The 25,302-nt window shown below is 42.4% G+C and overlaps 1 protein-coding gene and 1 long non-coding RNA gene across 2 annotated transcripts in view; one reads left to right on the top strand and one right to left on the bottom strand.

Moving 5' to 3' along the window:
* TUNAR (transmembrane neural differentiation associated intracellular calcium regulator) overlaps window positions 1–21,655 on the bottom strand; it is a 160,379-nt gene extending 138,724 nt beyond the window's left edge. The window contains exon 1 of the mRNA XM_088057965.1: window positions 21,132–21,655. The gene's annotated coding sequence lies outside the window, so the exon portion shown is untranslated. The remainder of the gene's footprint in view (window positions 1–21,131) is intronic.
* LOC148184026 (uncharacterized) lies at window positions 16,988–20,985 on the top strand. The gene is made up of 3 exons (XR_015772949.1): window positions 16,988–17,093; window positions 17,282–17,455; window positions 20,750–20,985. It is a non-coding gene; the product is annotated as an uncharacterized LOC148184026 (long non-coding RNA).
* Window positions 21,656–25,302: the final 3,647 nt, after the last annotated feature.

Raw genomic sequence — 25,302 nt, 5'->3', positions numbered from 1 at the left:
CAGTCTGTAGACCTTCATTTTTCTTTCTCAGTGCCAGAAGAGATCAATGAGGATTTCTCTTGCAGGATTCCCAAGGGTGTTTCCCCTATCAGTTTCATTGCCAGGCCTATTTTATGTCAAGCCCTATACACTGTTTGCTTCATTAGATTTCTCTAGACCCTGATTCCAATACCAAAATCCCACATTTATCCTTTCCCAGTTAATCCTCAGATGCTCACTTTATGCAAACAGAGAGAACTTTTTGCTGTTCAGGAGTAGAAGTGGTGTTTGTTTGGCTGCTCAGGTCCCCGTTTCCTCACCCCAGCCTGGGACCAGGGATCGTGTTCCTGCTATAAACATGTTGTCAGCAGGGAAATGGTGACACAGGGTCACACACTCTCCTCACTGTTCCCTCATGCTCACAAGGATGTGTGTCCCCTGTCTTGGGAACCTGGATTCCCAAACAATATTAAAAATGCAGTCGCAGCCTTCTTTTCCCCCTGGCCTTACATGAGGCAGAATGTCTCACATTTTGGGTATCCCTCCTCTGTTAAATGTCACCATTCTTAGTTTCTGATCCACACTACAGTTAAAAAGTCATCTTTGGTAAGAGCAAGTGCTCTCATCTTGAACTCCTACAACTGGAACCAGAGTGCACTCAATTTACCCACAACATGCTGGACAGTACTTGAAGGAGAAGCAGGAGGACATGCAGGAATCTTTTATAGGAAAGGTTGGGCACAACCATGCTATTTACATTCCTGCTTCTCTGCAGGCATTTCTGTTCTCTGGCAATTACTTTCAGCAGCATTTCCTTCCTTCCACAGGAGCTTGGTCTGAATTATGCCATGTTACCACTTTTTCTCTTTGTTTCAAACAACAAAATCCTTCATTTTCCTTTTTTCCAGTAAAATTGAAAGATCAGTTTCTCACATAAAGTCAGTGAGATTGGAATGGAAATTCCCCAACACAATGCAGTCTTAAAGATATGCAGGGATGCGGAGGTGAGGGTTATTCCTTTCTCAAGAGTTGATGTGTTCTCCTGTCTCCCTGGGGAGAGACTGTACAACTTCTCTCTCTCTCTGCTTGTCTATCAAAGTGCTGCCATTAACATCCAAATGTCTTGCCTCATCCCCTGTGAGCTCCAATGAGTTAATAACCACAGCGGCTTTGCAGAGAAAAGCAGCTGAGAAGAAATACATCAGTAAAATTTAAGGGCTTATTTATTGGTGTGAGCCATGGAAACATTCCTGTATGATTTTCACAGCACCTCCCTGCATCACTGTAAGCATATATACATGCATTTCTGCCTAAATATCTTCAGAGAGCTGGGGCAGAAAGGTCTGAGTATGTCTTGCAGTAAGTTCTTAGGTGATTTGGGGCATTTCCTGATACAACAATGCTGAACTTGGACTTTACAAATCAACATGGGGCACTCTCAGGAACCTTTGCATGTTGTACTGCTTGGTCCCAGCAGGTGACAGAATCTACTGGGAAGTGCTTAGAGCCTCCTGTGCAGAATCTGGAGCATCTTCTGGAGAAAAAGACTGCCCTGGGAGGTACAGGACTTGTGTGTGCATGTGATGGCAGGAGGGACAGCAGGAGCTTCTTGCCAAGGCACAAAGGTGAGGGAGAGCCCCACACGCTCTGCTAGCCCCTGGGTCCCACAGGCTGTGAGGGTGTTGTTCTCACAGGTGTGGAGGCAAATTTCACATCTCTGCCTGCAAAACCCGGTGTGATGCTGGTGCAGTGCCACAGAGGCAGAGCTCCACTGCTCAGCTTGGACTGAGAATTAAATGCTGTGCTGGGAGCTGCCACTGGGCACACTGAGCTGTCACTCTTCACAGGGCTTGGTTGTGTAAGCGGAACAAGGGAATCACTAAACCACAGACAGTGAAAACAATTTTAAATGAGAGACTAAATGAAAGGAAAAAAGTTATCAAAATGTCAAGGTTAATGTTTTCATAAAACTAACCTGGGAATGGCTAGACAGTGTAAGTGTAAACTTTAATTAAAAGTTTTAAAGTGTGAATACAAAACTAGCTTCGGTCTAGACAGTCAATAAATCTATCCCCCTTAAGGAAATACTGGTCCTTTTCGTATTTCTGGTCAATTTTCATCCTCATTCTTGCAACTATGTGTAACATTAATACTCAGATCCCTGTCTATCAAAACCAGAGGAGCCCTGCAGAGCAGGACCACAGCCTTCTGCTTGGCTCCAGCTCTACGTGCCCCTGACCCCTGGCTGGGCCAGTGGTTCTGGCTACAGCTCTGGGATGGGCAGCAGCCTCTGGACACACACAGCAAGTTGGGGACTGATACATCTCTGCTCCCACCCCTTTGCTGGACCACAATGGTTTCTGCAGAGGATGTCAGAGGCAGTTTCCTCTATCTGCAGAGTGCCTGGGATCTTGAAGCAGCCTGGAGGAAAAGCATTTCTACGTCTTACAGCCTGGCACAGCTATTTGGACAGCAGAGATGGCAGAAATGGAGTCTGCAGTGCCTCTGAAAAAGCCTGACCCCAACATGTCTCCAGCAGATTTTAAGAGATCATTCTGAAGAGCTCTGGGATCTTGTTTTCTTGCATTTTGTTGTTATGTTTCTTGCATTATGTTGTATCGGCATCATCAAACAGAGTTATAGTTTTCTATAAATTATCATTCAATGTTCTTGGAATAAAATTACATTTTAATTGTTTTTAAAAAATGAAAGAGAAATTGCAAAACTTTCCATGATATCAAATTGTTTGGTTATTACTGGCTTAGTGCTTACCATATTTTATATACTATGGTTCCAAGTAAATTTTACAAGAAATGTATGTGCTATCTGAAGGCACACAGAGAAATTGTTCTTTCTTCTTTCCTTTCAATTGTTGTTTTTACTTATTTGTGGGCATAATCAGGGTTTGGTTAAATTAACAAGATTTTAGTGTAATCACTACACTGTGCTTATAAACACTCAAACCTCTATTAGCCAGAAAAATCTAAGAAAAATCTTAGATTTTTCTTCATCTTTCTATCCTTCATCAAATTTATCATTGCTTTCCTTAAACAAAAATTCATATTTTGTGATCAACAGGTGCTCTTCTTTTAAAATACATTTTATTAAGACACAGTTTGCAGCCTGTGCTGCCAGTATACTGCAGGTTTCTCCAGGGCAGGATCTGGCCTTGCACTGTGATAAAAAGCAACAAAGTTGAGGAAAAGGTGCAGAGACAATCAGCACATTGATAACAAAGATGGAAATAGCTGTCTGTGCCATCTGCTCCAACTTATAATCTTAAACTTGGACTGAAATCTGCCTTCATTTGTCTGGCTCTACCACAGCATGAACTCCATGGCTGGACTCCTAGTAAGTCCATCAATATCATCTCAGCACATGAAAAACAGAATGTTAAACAAGCATTATGGCTCTGTAACAAAATAAGGATATTGTAATCTTACATCAAAGCAATTTTGTTAGGGGCCATAATGTTACTTCAGCATTCTGTTATTCATAGTGCTGAAACAAGGCTGTTTCACGTTTCAATTGACAGGGAACAAACACAACCAGTACTTCAGCTGCCCAGGAGCAAATATGGTTCTGAATATTTAGTGAGAATAAGTATAGCAAGGAAGATGAGAGTTTTCTTCAGGAAGGTCACTAATCAAACAGATTAGATCAGAAGCTCCTGTCTTTTCTATACAGAAAAGACAATCTGAAGCTTAATTTCAATAAGACAAAACAAGGAAGTTATTGTAGCATATAAAGCCATGAGCATATTGCAAACATTCTAACAGAAGAAAAGCACAAGCTAAGAGTCAGATACTCCAGATGAATGTCAAAATGTTTTGACTTATGTATAGATTGTAAATTGCCAAAACTATCCCAATTAAAACAATGTAAGATCTTACTTTCTTCCCAAAGAGATTCAACGCAAGCCTCCTTTTTTTTTTCTCCAGTACACAGAGTAATGGACTTAATGTGAATGAATCCTTTCTGCCTTTGTTCAGTTACTAGTGAGGAATCTCAGACATGAAACAATGTGTGACAGAAAAGCAGAGAAAAATAATAACATAATTCTATAGGAGATATGTCCTGGCACAGTAAATCAGCACTGAATGCTGCCAGGGCTGCTGCCTGCATTCATAGTTTTCTTTTATTTTACAGTGTTTTGTTATGTTGAAACCTGATGATGCTTTGAAATGAAAGCCTTTTCTCAATCAGTTTTTATTTTCCTCCTTGGTTTATGGACTTGTTTCTGTTGGTGGTTTTTTGTTTGTTTTGTTTTGTTTTAATGAAGATAGCTATACACATTTCCTATTTCTGAAGGCAAACCTTTAAAATTTGCAAATAGAATCTGCCTGGGTCCACAGAGTTGAAAATTTTGCCTCTGCCATTGAGGCAAATTTATGAAGACAGAGGTCTGGAAATTCAGAGGTGTCTGTGAAGGTGACATACTCCAATCCAAGTACACTGGTAGAGGCAAGAGCAGTCTCAGAACTACAGACATATCAGTAGTTCCTAGAAATTTTGGTCAGAAGGAAACAAGATGGAGAGCCCGTACTCCAGTGAGGGACAAACAGCCAAATGGAAGTGAATGTTCAGCTTTGGGCAGGAGACAATCTGGAGGAACACAGTCACTGCTTAGCTGCCTTTGGCATGGGGTCAGAGCTCATCCCAGAGAGGAGATCCAAGCTCTGACAGGGAGATCACTACCCCAGGCCTCGGGAGCACAGGAGATCCCCAGTGCCCGACAGTGCTATTGCAGTGGATGCTCTATCACCCCATGCGGCAGGACAGATTTCAGGGCCCAAGGCTGTCACTTTAACAATGGGCTTAAGCCACTAAAAGCAGGGGCAGCTTCCTCAGAACCTGCTGCTGCAGCAACACCAGAAAGCAGCACTTTGGACCCAACATAGCGCGAGCTCGTCTCCCTTGCCAGGAGCAGTGAAAGATCACTGACACCTGGGAGATCTTGACTCCCCATCATTGACATCCCCTGTCCCACAGGACCTGGACACAGAGGTGTCATCAGCTCAGCTTTTGGGAATCACACATACACAGAGCCATCTCCAGACCTTCCCTGGGGTGTGGGCAGGACCGTGTTCCCCTCCTGAGGCGGTGGCAGGCCAGCAAGTGAGAGAACGCTCACAAGAGATGCCCCAGCCCATCTGTGCCTCCTGGCACGGCTGAGACAATCAGAGCTGTTTCACCACTTTCAGCTCCCTCCCATCCAAAAACTTCTGAGCTGAGACCCAGCCTGGGATACATGGCTGCTTGCTGGACAGAGTTTTGCATTTGGTTTTACTAAGAATCGCTTGGCTTGGGAGAATTTATGCTTGGGTATTAGAGAGACATAAACAGCCATAAAAATCCGAGCTCTGCCTGTACAAATGATCCACTGATGTGTGTTAAATGCACTCTATTGCTGCACTGAAGTCAATTTGCAATTGATCATATTGCATTTCTAGTGTCAGCAGATATGAAAACATGTCATTTACCGATGCTTAATGAACCTCTATGCTGACAAGACATAAATAACAATAAGCAGCTCTCCAGTTAAGGAGGTTAACCAGCAAAGTACTCAGTGAAAACATTAAAGAGGTAATCATCTGGCAATTGCTGTATACTTGGAGCAGCTGCCCTCAAGGATGACTAAACCTATGCAAAGGACCATTACAAGAAAAAAGGAGGGGAAAAAAAGAGCCAATTAACTCCAAGTTAGAAACTGAAAAATTCTATCTGAATGGGAAAAAAAAAAAGTAATTGCTTTTGTGGATTGCATTTGTAGTCTTTTCCTCAAGTAGTTGAGGTAATCTGTTCAGTGGGGCTCTTGGACTATGCTCTTTGACCATCCTTTTCTTTGGAAAGGAAAAGGCAAAATGGCAAGTTGCTCCAGTGTTGTTCCTCTTAATTCCTCCTGGTAATACTCCTCCTTTCTTCTCTCTTTTTTGAACCCGTGCATTTCTTCCATAGGTATTTTAATCCTTTTTTTGTTTTGTTTTGTTTTGTTTTTAATTGGGACAAAGTTTTCAGTTTTCTATAAAGTCAAAGGGACACAATAAAAAGGAACATTACCAGTGCTTAGAAGCATTTTACGAAAGTAAACACAGCAGATTAAACTTTGCTTTATAGTTAATGGAGCAATTTAACAGTAGCTACATTCACCACTGGACAGAACAGAAATTTCAAGTTCAATTCAGATTTTAAGTAGATGTAAATGGTGTTTATATTTCATCTATGAAGTCCTGGGCAGCAAGAGTTTTCTGAGCAACCAAAGGAGTCTAAAAGAGTTTAACCTCTCATGGCTCAGATATACTCACTACTCACAGGGCAGAGTACAAACAAAAAAAAAACCCAGTAATATATCACTATTAAATGCAGCCCTGAAGGCCAACAGGATCCCCCATGCCAGAGGGGTTGGAGTTGGATGACCCCTAAGGTCCCTTCCAGCCCTACCCATTCTATGACCCTTGACAGCAGCAGGTCAGCTGGCTTTGGCAGTGCATCACTCTGAACCAGCACCTCACAACCTGCAGCTGATTTAGAAAACCACCCAGTGGGCACATTATAAACAACTACCCCAGCCAAAAGGAACACTCAGTGTAGATGGAAGAAAGGGAATGTTCCCTTCCTGCAGAGGAAACACAGAGATGTTCAGAGATAGCAGATAGAGTAAGGAAGGTGATGCCTTTTGCATTCAGTAACAACAGATTATTCTCATGACAAAAATTCCCTGATATTTCAATGCTAATGTAATATTAGCTGTACAAAATCACCACATGTATGAGACAGGAATGGGGGGTTGTGCATCGTAAGAAAAGAGATCAGCAAGAAACTTCCTATGTTCTTGTATGGCCTTTGCCACAAATGCTATCAGGTACCACATAAATCCTTCTCATTTCATGCATAGTCTCCAGCAAAAAAAAGTCATCACACAGCCCCAGTCCTCCTCTCTCTCCTCTATACATCCTATCCTATTTCAGTGCAAATACACTGTCCCTTGGCCACAAGAATCACCCACTCTCACACCACATTTGCCATCAGTAAATGTAAAAGTAAAGGTCAGACCAACAGAGGTCAGTTCATTAACCCCATTTTGCAACTTCAGAAAGTGGGGAATGGGAGATGTCCCTTCTGACATTTACACATTAGTAGTCCCACATGTGCTCAAAGGAGCCTGTCTGGTTTTCCCTGTGGTTACTGACAGTGTCCACAAAAAGCTGCACCGATTTGCCTCTACTTGCACCTTTCAACATGCAGATGCCATTTTTTCATGAACAATTAAAGTGAAAAGTTTCAAAAATTAAGTAAAAACTCAAACCATTAGTGTGGCCTTTTTTAAACTTTCTCCTTTTTTTTTTTTTTAAGTATTCTGATAGCTTCTTGATGGCCAACTTCCAAACCTCAAGTGCCAAACATAAGATGTTAAGGACAAGAAATAAGGGATTCCAGCATCCCTATTACTGTATACATCAACTCTTGGTGATGAAATTTAGGAAGGGTAATTGCAGAAAGACTTCTCAAAGGGTGTCAAAATGTGCTGAAGAAGGCAGTATGCAATAAAACAAGATGTCACTGAAGCCTTGATTTCCACTGCCAACAGTTAAATAGAACCCAGCTGCTATTTGGCCAACTACAATTTGAACCAAACATGAAGGAAAATGAAATTGCAATCGATAACACAATCTTAATACTAAATTAAATATATCCTTCACAACAAGCACAGTTGTACACAAATAACTCAGGAGCATTCCATGTCAGACAGCAATACTTTAAAAATACGTTTGCTTTCAGATGGGATTATGGATGGCCAAGCAGTTTCTTCATAACTCACACCTGAACTTAGAGGCTTTGCCCAGTACTGTAGGCTTTAATCAAATTAAAAATTTGCTCCCAGGTACGATTATATCTCAGCTTTATAGAGATATCTTATTATTCTTGCTGCTTTGTGGAGAGGTGGGGAGGGAAAGCTTTATGTAACTTTGTGTTTGATTTTTCAGAAATTAAATAAAAGAGGAGGTTTCGTTTTCACTGAAGGATGAGATTTCCCTCTGGATTTGCTGCCCTCTAGATATCTTTCAGTATAAAACTGCTGTGTTTTTTAAACGGATTTTGCAATAATCTGCTTTAGCTGAGGATGTAATGGGCAGGGGGTTAAAGTACAAATGCAGGGAAGAGGCAGTGTTTGAAGAGTTTGTCAAGATGCTTTTTACAAAGATAAGGTGTCTTCAGATGATGCCAGCTGTGCAAAGGAAGGGGCAGTTACAAGTGTCTGTGGGGAAGGTCAATCAGTGCTGAAGTGCAGAGTGGTGGCTGTCACGGGACAGTGCTCCATTTGCTCTGCAGAAGGAGCAGTGAGATGCTCACACACTGCTCCCACATACTGCTCCACCAATGAGAGTTAGTGCTGATGTGAGAAAACTGGTGTGGAGGTGGATTTCTTCCCCCAAACTCCCTTCCTGTATGTCTCTTGGATAAAACAGCACTGTAAAGCTTTCCTCAGTGATGCCAAGCTCTGGGTTGGGAGTGCCACCTCACACATTCCAGATCTGTCTTATTTTCTCTGCAGCAGAGAATAAAAATATTTCAGAGACTTTAGGAGAACCTTTTTTGCTACATTCTCTGTTTCCAGGCCTGCAGTGGTTCTGATCTCTCTGTTAGGGATCTCAGTAGAGGGATATGCACAAGCAAAAAGGCACATAGTGCAGCAGAAGCCTAAGAAAAAAAATGTTATACAAAACAGGAGCAGTACTGTTGATTCATTATCAGATAATACTAGCAAAATGAGGATTAGGTAAGCAGGGGAGCCTATTAGTAAAAGATTACCATAAATAAATTCTTCAGTTTGTTCAAGGTAATCAGAAAAAAGATGTTCAGATTACCTAGAGCAAAAGACTTCTAAAGGTCTCTCCAAATGAGATGAGACAAATAAATTGCCTCAATTATCTCTCTGTGTCTTAACTAGGGTGTTTAATTAAAGGATTTTTTTTTTTTTTTAAACAGAAATGCTTTATCATTAGATGAAGAGAAGAACCACCTAATTATTTGATGGAGAAAATAAAGCCTGACTTTTGGAGCCTCGAATCTTTGTTCAGGTATCCTACACAGATTTCAAGTAATTTAGCTATTACATAAATATTTGTATAGGCTTCCCTCAGGCAAAGCCCTGTAAAAATAAAAAGTACTTATTTTTCTCAGCTTAGACAAATATTCTTATTGGTCCCAAAGAAAAAAACATTGCAGAAAGCATTGTTTGCATTTCAGTATCTGCAGCATCAGACCCTGTGATCTGACACCTTGACAAAATTGTAAGTTGGCATGTAGAAAGCACCATTCATCAAGTGAAACTAAGGGAAAAAACAGTTATTAACTCTCAAGGTCAGTGTGGGGTGATCAATATTATTAATTGCGTGTGGATAAGTTGAGACAGCAGTTCAGCACTTTAGCAATTATCTGAGATTCAATACAAGTATTAAATACTATTCAATCTTGTATTCAGTTGTGGGTGGTTAAGAAAAGAAGCTCCCCATTCTGCTCACCTTTAGCAGGTGAAAACAGAGTTCCTGCAGAGTACAGTACAGCTGGACACCTCCAGCCCCGTGCTCAGACCGAGTGTGTATGGGAGTCACAAAGGTGTCATTTTGTCTGTCTTGTCTTTCTTCATGCTGGAAACAGAATCCTCCAACTAGCTTAAACTGCCCTGCCTTGGTGCTATTTCTGACTTTACCGTAAGGTGAAAATTCCCAAGTCCACCCAGCCAGCCTGTTACCAGGAGATTGCAGCATGACTTTATCTGTGTTGGAACAGGAATCAGCAGACTGGTATCAGAAGATCATTCTGGGGAAGAGCGAGTGCAGTAAGCAGACGTGCTTGCTTACACAGCACACAATACCTCAGATATTTCCACCCACGGTCCTACCAATTAGTCAGAAAAAAATCCCTGCTGAGTTACCTAATTTTATCATATACAAAATCCTAAATCCAGGTTTCACTTATCTGTTCAGTGTCCTTTTTAAATCCTATTCAAGATGGCAAATAAACATAAATTCCTAATTTTTAAATTCATGAACATTTTAACTTCTACAATCTTACCATAACTGAAGTGTTAATCCTATCCTATTGTCATGCCTTCCGCTGATTTATCACTCCAACTTATCGTATTTGATCACTCTGTTCCCAGGCACTGACTTCTGTGGTTAAACACTTGTTATAGGCTCTCACTCACCCTGCAGTTTTGGGGAATGGGAAGGATCCTGAACCTGTTCCCTAGACTTGGTTAATCTGGGCCAGGCGAGAGCAGACAAACTCCCAAACAAAAATAATTTGTATTAAAATTTGCAAGAGTCCTCAAAAATATCACACATTTTTTTAAGTCATTGGCTGGAATGGCCAGGCCTTGGCTGCTCTCACTGAAACTGCTGGGAAGAAGGAATAAGCACTACAAGGTTGTTAGTCATACCACTTGTTGCTTGCCTGAAAAGGCCTAATTTGCTATAGTGATAAGCAGAGATGAGGAACCTGAACAGAATAAAAGTCTTGCTCTTGCTTTGGACCAGAATCTCAGATGGATATTAGTATTTATAAATTCAAAGACTGCCACTGGTTCAGAGCTAAATTTCAGGCATTCATCCAAATTAAACCCAAAGCTTAAACCTTTTGACATGAGCATTGCTCTCCACCAAGCATTTGTGTAATTAATATATCTTTTTTAAAAACCTTTAAAAAAAAACCCCAACAACCCACAATTCAAAACTGTATCAAATGAGCTGGAAAAGTACAGAGAAAAGGAGGCATTCAGTGAGAGCCCAGAAGCCATACCTCTGACTTACATAAGCAAAGGACAAGAAATGTCTTCTATATAGGAGAGTTTCTTTTCCTGTCATGATCCAAACTAATAGTGAAGGTGGGTTCACTTGTCAGATGAATTCCAAAAGAGGGACATTTTCTGGTGACAGCATTAGCCAACCCCAATGTGCATGGGACCATCATTTCCCTCCAATGCCACTGCCAACATCAGCTCTTCTTCCCACCAGCCTAACCCAAGTGAAATCTCTCCTTCCAGCAAATAACACCTGCTGAGGCACCTGCTGCCCTGAGGCACGATGACTGACCGGTGAGGCTGCCTAAGCTTTGTACTGACGTATTAAAGCTGTGACAGCATCATCTGGAAGAGCAAAGGGAGGGTAAAAATCAACTCAAACAATCACAGGAAGCAGTAGAAGTGGATGTGAAGGCAGAGGTCCTTGATTTCTGGTTATTTTATTCAATTTTTGCCCGCAAAAATTTGCAAGTAAGAGATATTTGTGCTGGTTCAAAGAAAGAAAGAAGTACAGAGAGCTGAGCTGAGGGAGGCACATGGATGGAGGAATTCACTTGAAGCATCACACTTTCAATTCCATTGCAAAACCTGCTTAAGTTATCTCCCACTGCAGGATGCCAGAAATGTTCCTGTCACCTTCTTCTTGGCACTTGCCTTCAGCAGCTTCTCTAGGATGCGACACCATCCCCAGCATTTCCCCAAAAACCACTGGATACTAATCATCCAGGAAAATAATCTGTGCTCTGTTCCAAGCTCCAGGTCATGACAATTAGAGACAGGGAACACAGCTGGGTCCATCACCAGGTATGGCTGACCACAGAGTGCCAGGGCCTCTCCCAAGAGCCCATGGCATCCAACAGAAGAGGATTCCCCAAATGAACATGAGTGCAGCAGCTGGCTGGCCCCAGCCGAGTGGGGTTCACTTCTGGGCTCGTGCTGCAGTCGTGCCCTATCAGCCTGGCAGACCAAGCACTGCAGTTTGCTTGCACAGAGCAAACCTTGCTAACAGCTTCATGCAGCACTCCTGACTGCAACAGCCAGCAGGTGTGAAGGGAAACCCGAGTGTGTAGGTGACTGCCTATGGGAGCCTTGTCTTCGTGGAGAGACGAGACCCAGGGACCTCAGCTCTTCCTGCTTTTGTCCTGTGCAAATCCCCTGCCCATGCTGGACTGCAGCAGCCTGGTACTGTTCCTGGCACCACATTTGTTTTGCCCTCTCTTCATAAGACATTGTAAGGTCATTTAGGATCTTTATAAACAAGACACCATATGAGAGACACATTAAATTGTCAGCATCCTTTTGTTGCTTGATCTCTTTAGAAGTCCAAACAAATACATCCTTTTGTTGCTTGATCTCTTTAGAAGTCCAAACAAATACACATGCCCCTCTACAGGGATCTAAGCACAGAATAGTGATCATGAAGAAACTGCTCACTGCCAAGATCTGCTTAGTTCTTTCATCCCAATACCTCTACAGACTCCACATGATATATAAATGTGCACTTTTACATATACATATATATATATATATGGAAATCAAGAATAAATGAGTGGACTCTTTGCAGTTTCAGTCATTCACACCACCTAGATACAGATAAAAAGCTGAATCTAATCAAAGCAGCTGCAAAATATGAGATATTGGACAATTATAGAGGCAAAGTAATATTGGTTAATGATACATCAAGCTGACACTATTACCTTCTCACCAGAGCCATTAACCCACACTGGTAAGAGTTAGATTCTCATTGATGTAAGTAAAATTAATCCCACTGGAATTAACTTACACAACATCCATTCAAGACTTTCCTTTTACTTTTCTACAATTACTCCCACTTTCAAATGTCCCCAGGGTGATGAATTGTGGATTTATACAGACCCTATTGCACTTCTCAGACTTTCACTGTCACTGCACTTTTTTAGTTGTCCCAGTTTTTCCCCTCACATCACCTTTTAAAACTTTGACCATATAATTCATGAGATACCTCTCATAAAGAGCATCTGGGTCAGCCAGCCTTAATTTGAAAATGTCATTACTCCCACACTAAACTTCTCCAATCAATCCCACAGCAGCCATCATGGTTTGTATGCTTCCCAGAACAACCCAAGTGAAATTGTGGTCTTTTTACCTTTCAAAAAGAATGAAAATAGGAGAAAGTGGTAAGAGAACACCATCCAGGTGGTGAAGACTCAAATTGTCCAGGGAAATAAAGTCAGAAATTGTGCTAATTTCCACAGACCTTTTGGGCTGCAGAGGTACAAAATATTATCTGAAGAAGGAAAAAACAATAAGTTTTTAGCTTGTGCATAGCTCAGTTCCAGCTCAACTATCTTTAATAACATAATTTTGCAAAGTTCAGAAATATTCAAGATGCTCCTGAGGTTCAGAGTATCATTACTCTGTCTCCTGTGTGGCCTTTCCTGCGGGTAACTGGACAAAACTGTTTCTGGGTCAGTGGAGTTAAGAGGATTACATCTCATCCAAAGGTGGGATGCTTTTCACTTTCTTAACCTGAAAGTTAAACAGCTACATGCCTAGTGTCCCTCTGCAGCCACTCTGATGAAAGGCATTTCCAGAAGGCACTTCTTTTGCTCCTAGAGTAGCTATTAAAAACAGCCTGAATACCTTGCCCTATGGAGCTGCTTACCTACATATTTAACTCTAAATGTCTCTGGAAGCCAGACGTGTATCTTCAGCCAAAAGGGGCTGGATGCAGCAGGAGGTGAAGGTGTTTAGGTGTCTGCTGGGTCAGATCACTGGGAGAGTTTGCTGGTACAGACCCCAGAGAGCATTTCAGCCTACCCTCAAGCAGACAGCTAGGTTTGACTGTGTGGAGGTGTCTGGCCTGCAACTTCCAGGACAGCAAAAGTCCTGTGCTGAATCTTCAACTCTCTGGGGATGTCCCACTTACTCCAGGGCATCTCAAATGGCACCAGACACATATGTTTAAGCAATAGAACTGAGCCCCTGATGCTTGGACACCTCTCTAGACCACTCTGGCAGGACTGACCGACCACCACTGACTACAAACCAAGCACAGACAGCCATTTCACATGTAGACAACTCCATGCAAATGTCAGTGTTTTCCTCATTCATGTTAAAACCTACCCAGGTTTTGCGCACTGGTTGGGACAGCAGCACCACAGCAAAATGCTTTTCAGCATGTATACCACATTTTCCCAAGGAGGATACCCAGACAGCACAAAAAAACCTAGTGTCTCTGGTCACTTGTCACTGGCACTGCAGAAACAGGCTCAAGGACAAACCCTGCTCTGTGGGTTAATTAGTGTTAGCTCATTGATTAAAAAAATTAGGTTAAGCCATTGATATGAGGGGAACAGAACCTGAGTCCTAGAGGAGGCATCTCCAGCAGAGTCATTAACAAAGCTCAGAGTCTCACAGTTCCTGCTCTGGCATCATGACCCCTGTACAAACTGATGTAAAAGATGAGGGTCTGCTGTCTGCTCTGCCCTAATTACAAGCAGAAGAGAAATGTAAATGCCTCTTTGGATTTCATCAGAAAGCATACAGACTTGTGTTATCATGGTAATAAAGGTAATACACATTTGCTGAGCTTCAGTGGGGCATATCAACAAAAACAGCATGTTTGGAACAGTGTATTTTCTTAAAGCTACACCAGACTCTGGATGCTTTGAGCTGTGCTTCAATGTGGCAAAGAAAATAAGTACTTTGGGTTCAAACTTAGTATAATTCAGCTGGCTGTTTATAAATAAATGGTAGGAGATGTTTACAATATGAGTGCAAGGACAGGCTCTTCAATCTCAGGAACCAATCTAGAGTTAAGTGAGTGAATTACTCAACTGCTCTGTGAACTAATAAGAGGAGAAAATCAACTCTGAGAAACCAATTATAGTCCAACACCACCATCCTCCAGGATGTGATCTCAAAGTCAAGTAAGTCTCCAGAAATCAATCTCTGGCACTTGCTGGGAAACTTCTGAATGCCCGAATAGACTAAATTTGTTTTCAGAAGCTTTAAATGGACACACCCAAACCAAAAAAGCAAGATGGCAACATAGCATGGTCAACTAGAAGCAGACATATAAAAGCCAGGAGTTAAAATTACAGTCAGATGAGATTTAGATTTGAAATTCCAATCAAAGCAAGACAGTGAACAGAATGAAGTATTAACCCCACTACACTACAGTGAAATATGGATTTGGTTACCTAATGAAACTCAAGGTTTATTTATGAGAGGTTCCTGTCATATTCTCAGTATACCAGCTCCCAGTACTCTTTAGAAAAGATGTTGAAGGGTTTCATCTTGTACTCTTTATGATCTCCACAAGAAAAAAATAATATTGTCAGATAATAATCTAGAGGCGACTCAGATGCAGTGTCCTATTTGGGACTGCATCACTTTGTGCTGAACTTGGAGACTGTACTCCCTAGTGGAATACCTCAAAGCAGAAAGGACTTTAAACAGCAAGGGTTCAGTACTCATAGTCCCTGAAGTCCTTGAAGTAAGAAGGTCCCTCGGAAAGAGAGAGGCTCTATTTCATCCTCTGTGCCAGAGTTACTATATAAACCACCATGGCCCTTTGCCTGGATCTGGAAGCCCCAGGCCTGATTTTCAAAGAGACCAAGCACCTAAAGTTCCAGCTGAACTCAGCAGTTTGGGAAAATAAACTCATAACAGCTGACCAGACAAAATGATATCCTTCTTCTGAAAAACATTTGATTCAATTTTCTTTTAACTTTGGCTTCTCAAAACAGAAAACTACATACTCAGTTCTCCTCAACATGAGATTTGAAGCCTCACTCTCCTATTACAGCTCCTTTGTGAGGTAAAAAATGAAAAATAATTTTTCCACCAAACTAAAGACTCTTTAGCCTTGGAGGAAGGGGACAGGAAGAAAAAAAGTAATCACAAACTGTATAGTTCCAATTTGCCTTATGCTGGCAGGATGATCAGAGAACATATATGTATTTTTCTGCTAGGTAGAGCCCAGATGGACAGTTACAACTTGGGCATCTTAGAGGAGTTCACAAGACATTAGCAATAATTAACACAAAGTTTCTCCACAACTGTATCTATAATCTGTATTTCCTACTTCATAGTCCTGCAACAATTTTCTTTGTCTTAATGATGAATAAAGTGGTTTTGAGAACTGCTCTGGGCAACCATCACTGAGATCTTATTGTTTTATCTAGCCCAAAGTAGTTTTGGGTAAGGGAAGAAATGTCAGAGCTGTCTGCTGTTCTGCTGATGTAGAAATAACAAGATCACTGCATGTTGGTCTGAGTCTGAGACATGAAAACCAGCTCAAAGAAGCATTTGCTGATGGCATTGATGTGCAAGTGGTTCAGGTTTTTTTGTAGGGTCTTAGTTCTCTTGAGCTTTGACAGTTATGGGTGTTTTCATAAATGGAAAGGAAGGACCCAAACCTACTGACCCTGAAGCGTTTGCCATTCAACTCTACTGTGGATCCTGCATCTGGAAAAGCCCACAAGCCTGTATATCAGCAAACTGTCACATCAAGCAGCTGAATTACTGTGTGATGACATGAGCCACAGCATCCCATGGCATCAGAGAGGGGAGACTTGTCTTGCAGAAAAGAGCATTGAGAAAGCTGAGCAGTGGGACCCTCGGGACTGTTGGGGAGCTGAGTGAATCAGCCGTGCTGCTCTGCTCCATGCTGCCGTGGCAAAACTGACTTTGCATCTAAATTAGCTAATTTAAAAGTGTCCTGGGCACCTCTGCACCATCCTTTCCTCTCTTATGTGACTGCATAAGAAAATTTAAAGGAAAAGGCAAAACACAGTCTTTCTGCATCCACAAATATGGCTCTTCTCCAGGCATTTCCTGGCTGATGCTATTCCCCAGCAAATCCTAGAAGTGCTGTATACTCGAGGTTATTAATACAAAAATAATTGCACAGAACAGAGCAAAGAGAAAAACAGCAGGGTTATTCCAGAAGCCTTTAATTTTTTATTTATTTATTTATTTATTGTTATGATTTTGGTACTATAAATCAGTATTTCCTAAACAGCCGAGCACACTGCGATGGTGAGCTGTACACATCTCAAGAATGAGGCACAGCGTCTTGGGCCTTCTAATTAGCTCTGCTGGCATAATTGACTCTAGCTGGGCACCAGAGTTGGTACAGCTGTGAGCTGACAAGGCTGTGAGGAGGCAGGAGGAGACAAAAGAAGATGAGCAACAGTAGCACCACACACCTGTGAGAGGGAGGCAAGAAAGGGAAGACCCTAGGACTGAGGGGAGAATACACAGAAGAGATCAGAAGAAATAGAGAAGGACTGACAGGCAAAAACAAATGAGAAAGAAGGAGGTAGTAGTTCTGTTTTCTGCCTAAAAGAGCAAAGAACCTTTGGTTGAAGTTGATGAAAACTGTACATTTGTATTAACAAAGATTCTGAACATGAAATACTTGTTAAAAATTTGGTGGTTGGCTGTTTAGGTTTTTTAAGCTATTGCACAAAATCCTACTGATTTTTTTTTTCCTGGTGACATGGTCAGTTTGTCAACCTTCACTGACAGAATAGAAGCAGGGAAATACCTTTGAAGCAGGATATGAGAACAAAGAACACAATAAGCAGTCCATAAATGGTCCCAATTTGCATTAAATTAAGATAGGAAAAAACTACATACATCCAAGGCATGGATTATTATGGATTCCCTCAAAGGGAAAAGGTATGTATTTTCCTCTTAGTGCAAAATATTCACTATAAACATACAGGGATGTTGTCAATGTTGACACTGATGTTGTATCTAATTAATTCATGCATAGCATTGGGAGGGAAAATTAATACATTCCCTCATTTCTTCTTCTGAAATTAGATGCTTTGTCATATTCATTTTCTATTTTGCTATAACCAAATTCCTTCTTCAATTTTTTATTTTTTTTTTAGTAGTACTAGACATGCTTCTAGTGAGTGACAGTAGTAAAAAGCATTCTGCCAGCCAGACCCTGCCTTTACCTAACAATTTGGGGGGAGGGTGGGAGAGGGTGTCTTAAATTTTTTGTTCATATTTTTCTTCCCCCATGAATGCCTTCATCACAAGATGCTGCCCACAGGAAGAACTTCCCACCACAGCTGCCACTGATGCTCCTCAGCTCCCAGTTTCTGGCCTCCTGCAGTTCCCCACAGCAACCTCTTCATCCTCTGTAGGACTTAAAATTTAATAGCAGTGTGTAAGCTTTCTCAACAGTGCTTGCCTTTTCAGACTCACAAGCCTGACAGACACACAGAAACAACTTCTGCTCAGCTTTCTCAGAGGCTGGAAATGGGTCACTCATCCCCTCATTGGTTCCTCACCTCGCAGGACAGCTGAAAGCAGGGCTTGGCAGCCCATGGGTGGGATAACACCACTACAGAGCAGGAACAAGTCAGAGGCCTGATGTGCTGGGGACTCATTGGACATGCAGCCCGGCACAGTCTCATCAGACAAGAGATATGCAGCAAGCTCCCCTCTCTTTGTTTCACAATATCCTGCCGAGGCCAAAGGTCCTTTGAGGTTTATATAAATTACAGTGGTTCCCTCTTATTTGCCCATTATGAGTGTGTCCCAGTTGGAGTTAAAACAGATTAGTGATGAGGCATGAGTTTCCTGCAGAAACTTTGCTCTTTAGATACCATCATCTTTCTTTTTCTTTTTTCCTACTTGATATTCTGTCTTCAACCAGCTTATAAAACAGAAGTGTGTATCTGGGAGAGTATGTGCTTCCTCAAATTATTTCAATCCTGTTTTCAACTCTGGCTACAACTGTTACCTTCCACTTCTTCAGCAAAATAGCTGTTTTTAATTAAGAAAGGCATATTTTTGCTGCAGATCAGCTATTTCATACGAAGCTCCTTCGAAACTTTTCAATGTACCATCTGGAGCTGATGATTTGCTGCTTTTTAAATTATCGATTTGTTCCAGCTCTTCCTTCTGACACATCTTGATTACCAGAAAGGAGCAAATCCCAGTAGGTATCACTCTGATATTCTCTGTGCTGAAGAGTGCTGCAAACAAATCATTTAGATTCTCAGCAATGTCTTTATCTTCTTTAATTTCTGCCTCTAATCTTTGGTGATCCAGTACCTGAACTACCAGTTAATTATTCCAACTCTTCCGACTGACAAACCTGAAGCATTCTTATTTTATAACTTCAGTATTTTGCAGTCTACCATACTTCCTTTCAATTTCCCTTTCATCTAGTCTTTACATTAATTAATAAAACAATGTATCGGTAAAATAAGGTTAGATTTTCAGATTTGGAAGGGTTCCCTGACACTCAGTTGTACTGATTTCCGCTTTGTTTGCCCAGTGTTACTGTTGTTGGCAACATACATGCCCTCCAGACTCTATTATTGTTCTTAAGTGGAATTCATGGCATCTTCCTCTACTCTTCCCTCAGGAGCTTTTGTGACAAATCCTCTCAACACAACCAAAGCCCAGATGCTCTGAAATTTCAGTCACTTTTTGTACTTTATTTCCCACTAAGTTACAGGACTGTATTACATTAATATGTCTGCTAGCAGCTACAGATGCAATCTTGTCTTGAATTCCTTCCTGCATATTGATTAAGAATCAAAAAAACAGGATATCAAGACATAGGCACCTAAAAATGGTGGCATTTTGATCTGAAATTTCATACTGACCTATGGCTCTGGCCCAAGCTTGGGAAAAAGGCACCTAGCACTTTTTTAATACTTTCCAAAGGCAGTAATTGGACAGTATCTGGCAAACCTGGGGTGAGTAATCCATACCAGTAGCAACGAGGCATTGGAAACTGCATGTCTGCAGCAGTGCAGTGATTAGAGTACTTTCTTCCTGACATGGAAGGGCTGAGTGGGAGCGAGGTCAAGCCTCAGGAACCAGGGAACCAGGTTGGAAGAGGGCATACCCTTCCACTTGTTGGAAGCCAGAGTTCCTGGCTCAGAAAGAACTGCAAAGCTTCTGGGGGGGAAGGAGGCCTGACACTATAGCTTGGTGGCTTGGGGTCTCAGAGCAGAGAGGTTTGCTAGGTTTGAGTCAGTGTGCTGATCCTAAGCACTGTATCCATGAGCTCAGTGCAAAATGGTCCCTAAAGCAAAGTGTGTAACTTACTGTCTGGTGTCTGCTGAGACTCCTCTTCAATATGTAGGAAGAGCTTATCTTTCTGAGACAGAGATGTGTGGGATGATGCTAAAGCTGTGGCCTGAGCCCTGAGCCATCTCCTGCTCAGAGCACTCTCCCACTCCTCAGGCACAAGGGACATCCAGTTCCTGCCTGAAAACTTGACAGTTGTTTGGCAGAGTGAGCTGAATTGTACCTCAAGTTCACACAAAAAGCGAAGGAATTTGAATACACTTGCTTTGGGCTTGTTATACTCCTTCCTGAATTACTGTTCTTTAGTATTTTCTTCCAGTTTCCTTCTGCTGACACACCTAAACATGGCTGGACAGCAGAGTTTCACATTTGTTTCCCTAACCCAGCTCATGCCAAATCATTACTTGTGTTGCAAAAGCCCCCACAAAATGTCAGCTGAGCTTTAAATCATTTCTTGTTAAGAAAAAAAAAAAAATAATTGAAAAAAAAAAAAAAATCCAACCACTGGCCATTGAATTGATGTTAATGATTTAAAAAGAGAGGACTAGAAATGCAGTTCCCCCACCAGCCACTTCACCTCCACCACTGGCCACGCTCACTTCAGCCAGAGAGATATGGGTGCAACAAACTCAAAATGGCTCACTCATAGCACAATGGTGGCTGCAATGAGGGAGGCTTTGCAACCCACCCAGATACCTACAGGAGGTTTGTTTTTGGCATTTCTGCCTGAATGTAGAAAGATCTTTTGGTTATACCTATTCAGATAGAGAAGACCTCAGGCTGAAGAATTGGGGAAATAGATTTATGTCACATATAAAACCCTGGTCACTGCACACATACTCAGAGACAGAAGCCCTCCTGCAACTGGGGAAAGGCCTTTGATATTCCCTTCCATTAAATATTCTTCAGGTACCCGGTCTGGTGACTTCACGTTGCTACAGTCACTCCCAGGGCATCCACCAACCTGTTCCAGTTCCTGCTGATCTTTTCTGGCCAGATTTGAAGCCTCTGAACCAAATGAGATGAGAGGATGCTGATAAAACAGCAAATCGACAGAAAACGTCACCACAACCCTCTGACCTCTTGCTCTGCTGAGACACTCCGGACCGAAAGAACCCCAAATTCCCCTTTGCCCCCTCAAACCTTTCCCCCCTGAAGCGCCCGCAGACCTTCGCACCCGCGGCTGCCGGGGGTGCCTCGTGTGCCGGGCCACGGGGAGGCTGCCCGGGAGCTGCTCGCCCCCCGCTCGCCCCCGGCTCGCCCTCGGCCGCAGAGCCGCCCCGGCGCTTACCTTGGCCGGGCACGTGTGTGCGGGACGGGCCGCCCGGGATGGCGCAGGGCCGCCGGCGGGGCAGCTGGGGAGCGGCGGGTCCCCGGGGAGCCCCCGCAGCGGGCGTGCTGCTCCCCACGCGAGGCTGCGGGCGCCCGGCTGGGGCACAGCGCTGCTCAGGCGGTGGCTCCGGTGAGGGCACTGAGCTGTGGAGCCGCTCCCCGCCTCGGCGTTACCATCTCGCCAGCCACGCAGTCCCGGCGAAAAACATCGCCTTCAAGCACTGCCGTCATCTCCGCCCAGGGCGCGGGGCTGGCTGGCCGGGAGCGGCATCGCACCCCGGAGCGCACCCGCTCAACACCGACACCTTCTCCTCCCGAAAGAAAACCAGGAGCCCACAGAGTAACGTGTAACACAGATGGAAAACAGGGAGGACCGCATTGAAAGATGCTTCTGGGTCAGGGCCGTGCCGCTTCCCCGGTCCAACAGCACCATCTCCTGGGTGGCCTCGGCCGCTCGCCCGGCTGCCGGCGGCTCGCCCCCGAGCATCTTCCCGGGAAGACCCTCCACAGCTTTCCTCTACCATCAACCGGTCTCCTCTATTTGTTTTCCTTTCGGGCGCTATCAATATTTTTGCAAATGTTTCCTTTCACATCCTATTGCTTGTCTCTCATGGAGTATCACAGATGGATGAGTAAATAGATGAAATACTGAAGGATTCTAAGGTCTGTGTATTTTTTTAAAATCAGCATTAAGAAAAGCATACAAGACAATAAAGCATACAAGACATTTTTGAATACCAGCCCTAAATCTGCTCTCTTCCTGAGCTGTGAAGGTTTAAATATGTACCCAGTCTTCATGGAACACATCCTCTTTGAAGTAATCAAAAAGTGCTGCTTCTCAGAGAATACCTGTATTTTCTTCAAGAAGAAAAAAATCTACTTGAAGATCTGTTTAGAGTTTAGACAAGTGAAATGATGGAAAAGAACAGAAATGGTAGATTTCATAGTATTACCATCCAATGGGGAAATCCTGCCTGACAGCAGTAGTATTTCAAAGATACTTGTAGTGTGCATTTGAAAACTCTAAAAAGCTTGCTGAGATACACCCTGTAAAAGTGAGTGGTTTTCACTCACTAGATCATATATTTAAGACTAAATGCTCCAAAACGTTATTCTCTCTATAGCTATTACCATACAAGTAACAAATCACTTCTGTATTTCAGTTTTCATTAGTCTGCAAAGTGAAGATTTGTTTCACTGTTTTGAGGCTAAACTGTACATAAAATCCTTCATGCTTTGAAGGCTGTGCTTATATAATAAGCAAAAAAAGTTAACATCAGTGATTTTTTTTCTAATTCAATATTCATCCAAAGCCCCTTTAAACTTAATTTAAATGCCTGGCAAAATTTTACAGAAGCACTTCTTTAAAAAATGCTAAGTAGGTCCCTCGTGCAAGCTTTAAATTAGGAGGGACAACATACAACTTTAAATACAGACACACGTGCCTACACCTGTGCAGTCTCCTGTGGACTGCAGGAGCAGTCTCATGGATTTTTGTGTAAAATTGCTGCAACAATGAAAAGAAAAAAAGTATTTTCCCTGTTGTTTGCTAAATTAACATCTTTTAGTGGCAAAGTTGTTTCAAAATTCACATTGAACTTGGCCTTTGGAGTCTTCTTAGATAATTATAAACCAGCAGCACCTGCATTAAGGGACTTAATGTAAACAGGGTCCTTTGGAGATTACATGTATTTCTACAGCTAGAAAAACATTTCTAGTGACTCCCTCCATCTTTAAAGATGTTTATTTATTTACTCTGATTCTAAAGGTCTTAAAACATTAATGTCATTTGAGAATAAATGTCACCCTTAAAGGGTTTTGTTTCTTCTTGAAAGGGGAGTATAAGCCAGCAGCCTGCTGTCTTGCCAGCATTTCTATGGTCCAATTAAGATGTGATCCTTCAAACTGGGAAGATACAAATGCTTGTTGATTACATACATCACTGTGCATTCATCTCAGCTACACCCTACGACCACCACAGATTTTATGGACTACAATGGTCTTTGTAACCAAAACTCTTTGCTCCTGGCCTACTTCCTTACTTCCAGAGAATCAAGGCATAACAAGAAGCTGGATGATTGAAAATTGTTAAAAAGAAAACCTGAATCCAGTTAGCCATTTTAGTCCTATTTTCTGTGTAACTGAGACCTGCTTTCCCTGGGAGATTCCAGGAAAGTAGTTAAATCATTGAGGGCTTTCTACAGCCATGATCAGGTCACATCAGAAACAGCACTGCTTTGACAGAGGTATTGAATGAAACAACCAGCATCCCAAAGAAAAAAACCAAAACCAGATAATGAACCACAGCCCTTTACAGAGCAGTGTGTTCATCTCAACTCTTTCAGCCAAAAAGCAAGCTTGACCTACCACCAGCACCATTAACAATTCAAACCCTTTCCACTCTCTTTGTTCTTTCTTACTGTCTTTCCACCTTTGCTCACAGATTCCTTAACTTAGAGATGACTCATATCTTGTAAGTAATCAGTGGGTTTTTTCTTCCACAGTCCTGTAATATGGGTATTGAACAACCCCGTGTAAGAAGATCTGGTTTCGCAGAAGGGATGTGCAAATCAGATTAGACAGGGATTTATTGATCAGGTTGCCAGATCTGCTTTTCAATACTGCCTTTCTTAAATGCAGGCACTGCCAAGATCTTACTGGGATTCTTGGTGACATCTCAGGAGAGATTTTCCTTGGTACAATTCTTTGATTTCATGTTCTCAAGCTTGGTTGCTTTCCATGCACTTTGTTAGTATTGACAGATTCCCAGAAAAGTCCTGCCAAAGATTTCAAGCCTAATTTTTAAAGAGAACCAGAGAACTCAGTGAGAACAGGAAAATAAGACTACATGTTTGTCAGACCTAAAATAAAGGCATTTAAGTATTTCAGGGCATTTAGATGGTATAAAGTTATTTTTTCAGAGCAGACAAGCAATGAAGAATATTGACCATGTCCAAACATTTGCTAGCAAAATTAAGGCAAGTCATTAGGGCTGAGAAACACACTTGCTGTGTAATCTGTTAATATTCCCTAAGCTGTTAACAGCTGTTTTCTCAGGAAAACAACTTTTGTGTTAATTGATTTTAATGCTCCCAACACAAAATTAGCAGCACAATAGCAAGTGTTTGCAACCTGCTTCCTTCTGCTCCCCACCAGAACCTGCTCTGGTGAAGGTATAAGACAGTAGATCAGCTTTGGAATATGAAATGAACAATCTCATTTGCTTAAACCAGAGCATCTTGTTTCATATCTAAGAGGTGTGAACTGCTAGCAAATACAAAGGACTATCTTAATTTATGATCTGTCAGATAGGTTGGTCCGCTCAGTTCAGCCTTTTAGCACAGCAACAACACCAAGGGCATCCTCAGAATAAAATGTAAATAATTAATGGTTTCCAGTTTGGCAAATGCTCATACTACAACCCTGTAACAGAATAACAATCCCCCATAAACTTACATGCATTCAGAGATATCTCACCCTAAGCTCTCAGCAGGGCAAGCCAACCAAGATGGATCCAGCAGCACCTCACCAGAGGAGCAGCCAGCTGGAATTCCTGCCTGACACAACACACAAGAACACAAAGAGCAGGAATGGGACTGTAGCTCCGCACACCCAACCTTGATCCGTAGAAGCCCTGCAGGTGGCAACGCTCCTGCCCAGCCTGCCACCTGCCCTGTCCTTACCAGAGCAGACCAGGCCATTTTGCGTCTCTCTTCACCAAAGATGGCAAGGGCAGGTCCCCATTTTTGATCTTGGCTGTCCTCAGCAACTTCAGTCGGCTCGCCAAGGCACACTCTTGACCACTACCTCTTCATTTTAAGGCAGTTACTCAGGAAGAACAAGCAGCTGTAGCAGCTTCCCCCATCCTCTCCCTCACTGCCTGTGACAAGCTGCTTCTCCTGGGGATAAAAAAAAAGTCACCCGTTCCTCTGCAGAACGTGTCACATCCTCCTGACCTCATGGATCCTTCCAGCTGGCACTGCCCCCCCAGTATTAGCTCAGCACAGTCACCCATACTCCAGTATTATCAGCTGCCTTCACCCACTGCCTAAGAGCATGAGAAAAGCAGGTGCAAATCTCTCCTTAAGAGGACAGTTTTTTCTTCAAAAAAATCAGTTTATCTGTGTCAT

Source organism: Pseudopodoces humilis, chromosome 7 (genome assembly GCF_049639895.1).
Source record: "Pseudopodoces humilis isolate 2021_Gansu_Grassland_sample_001 chromosome 7, ASM4963989v1, whole genome shotgun sequence".
Taxonomy (NCBI): Eukaryota; Metazoa; Chordata; class Aves; order Passeriformes; family Paridae; genus Pseudopodoces; species Pseudopodoces humilis.
This window is presented reverse-complemented; position numbering and strand designations above follow the sequence as displayed.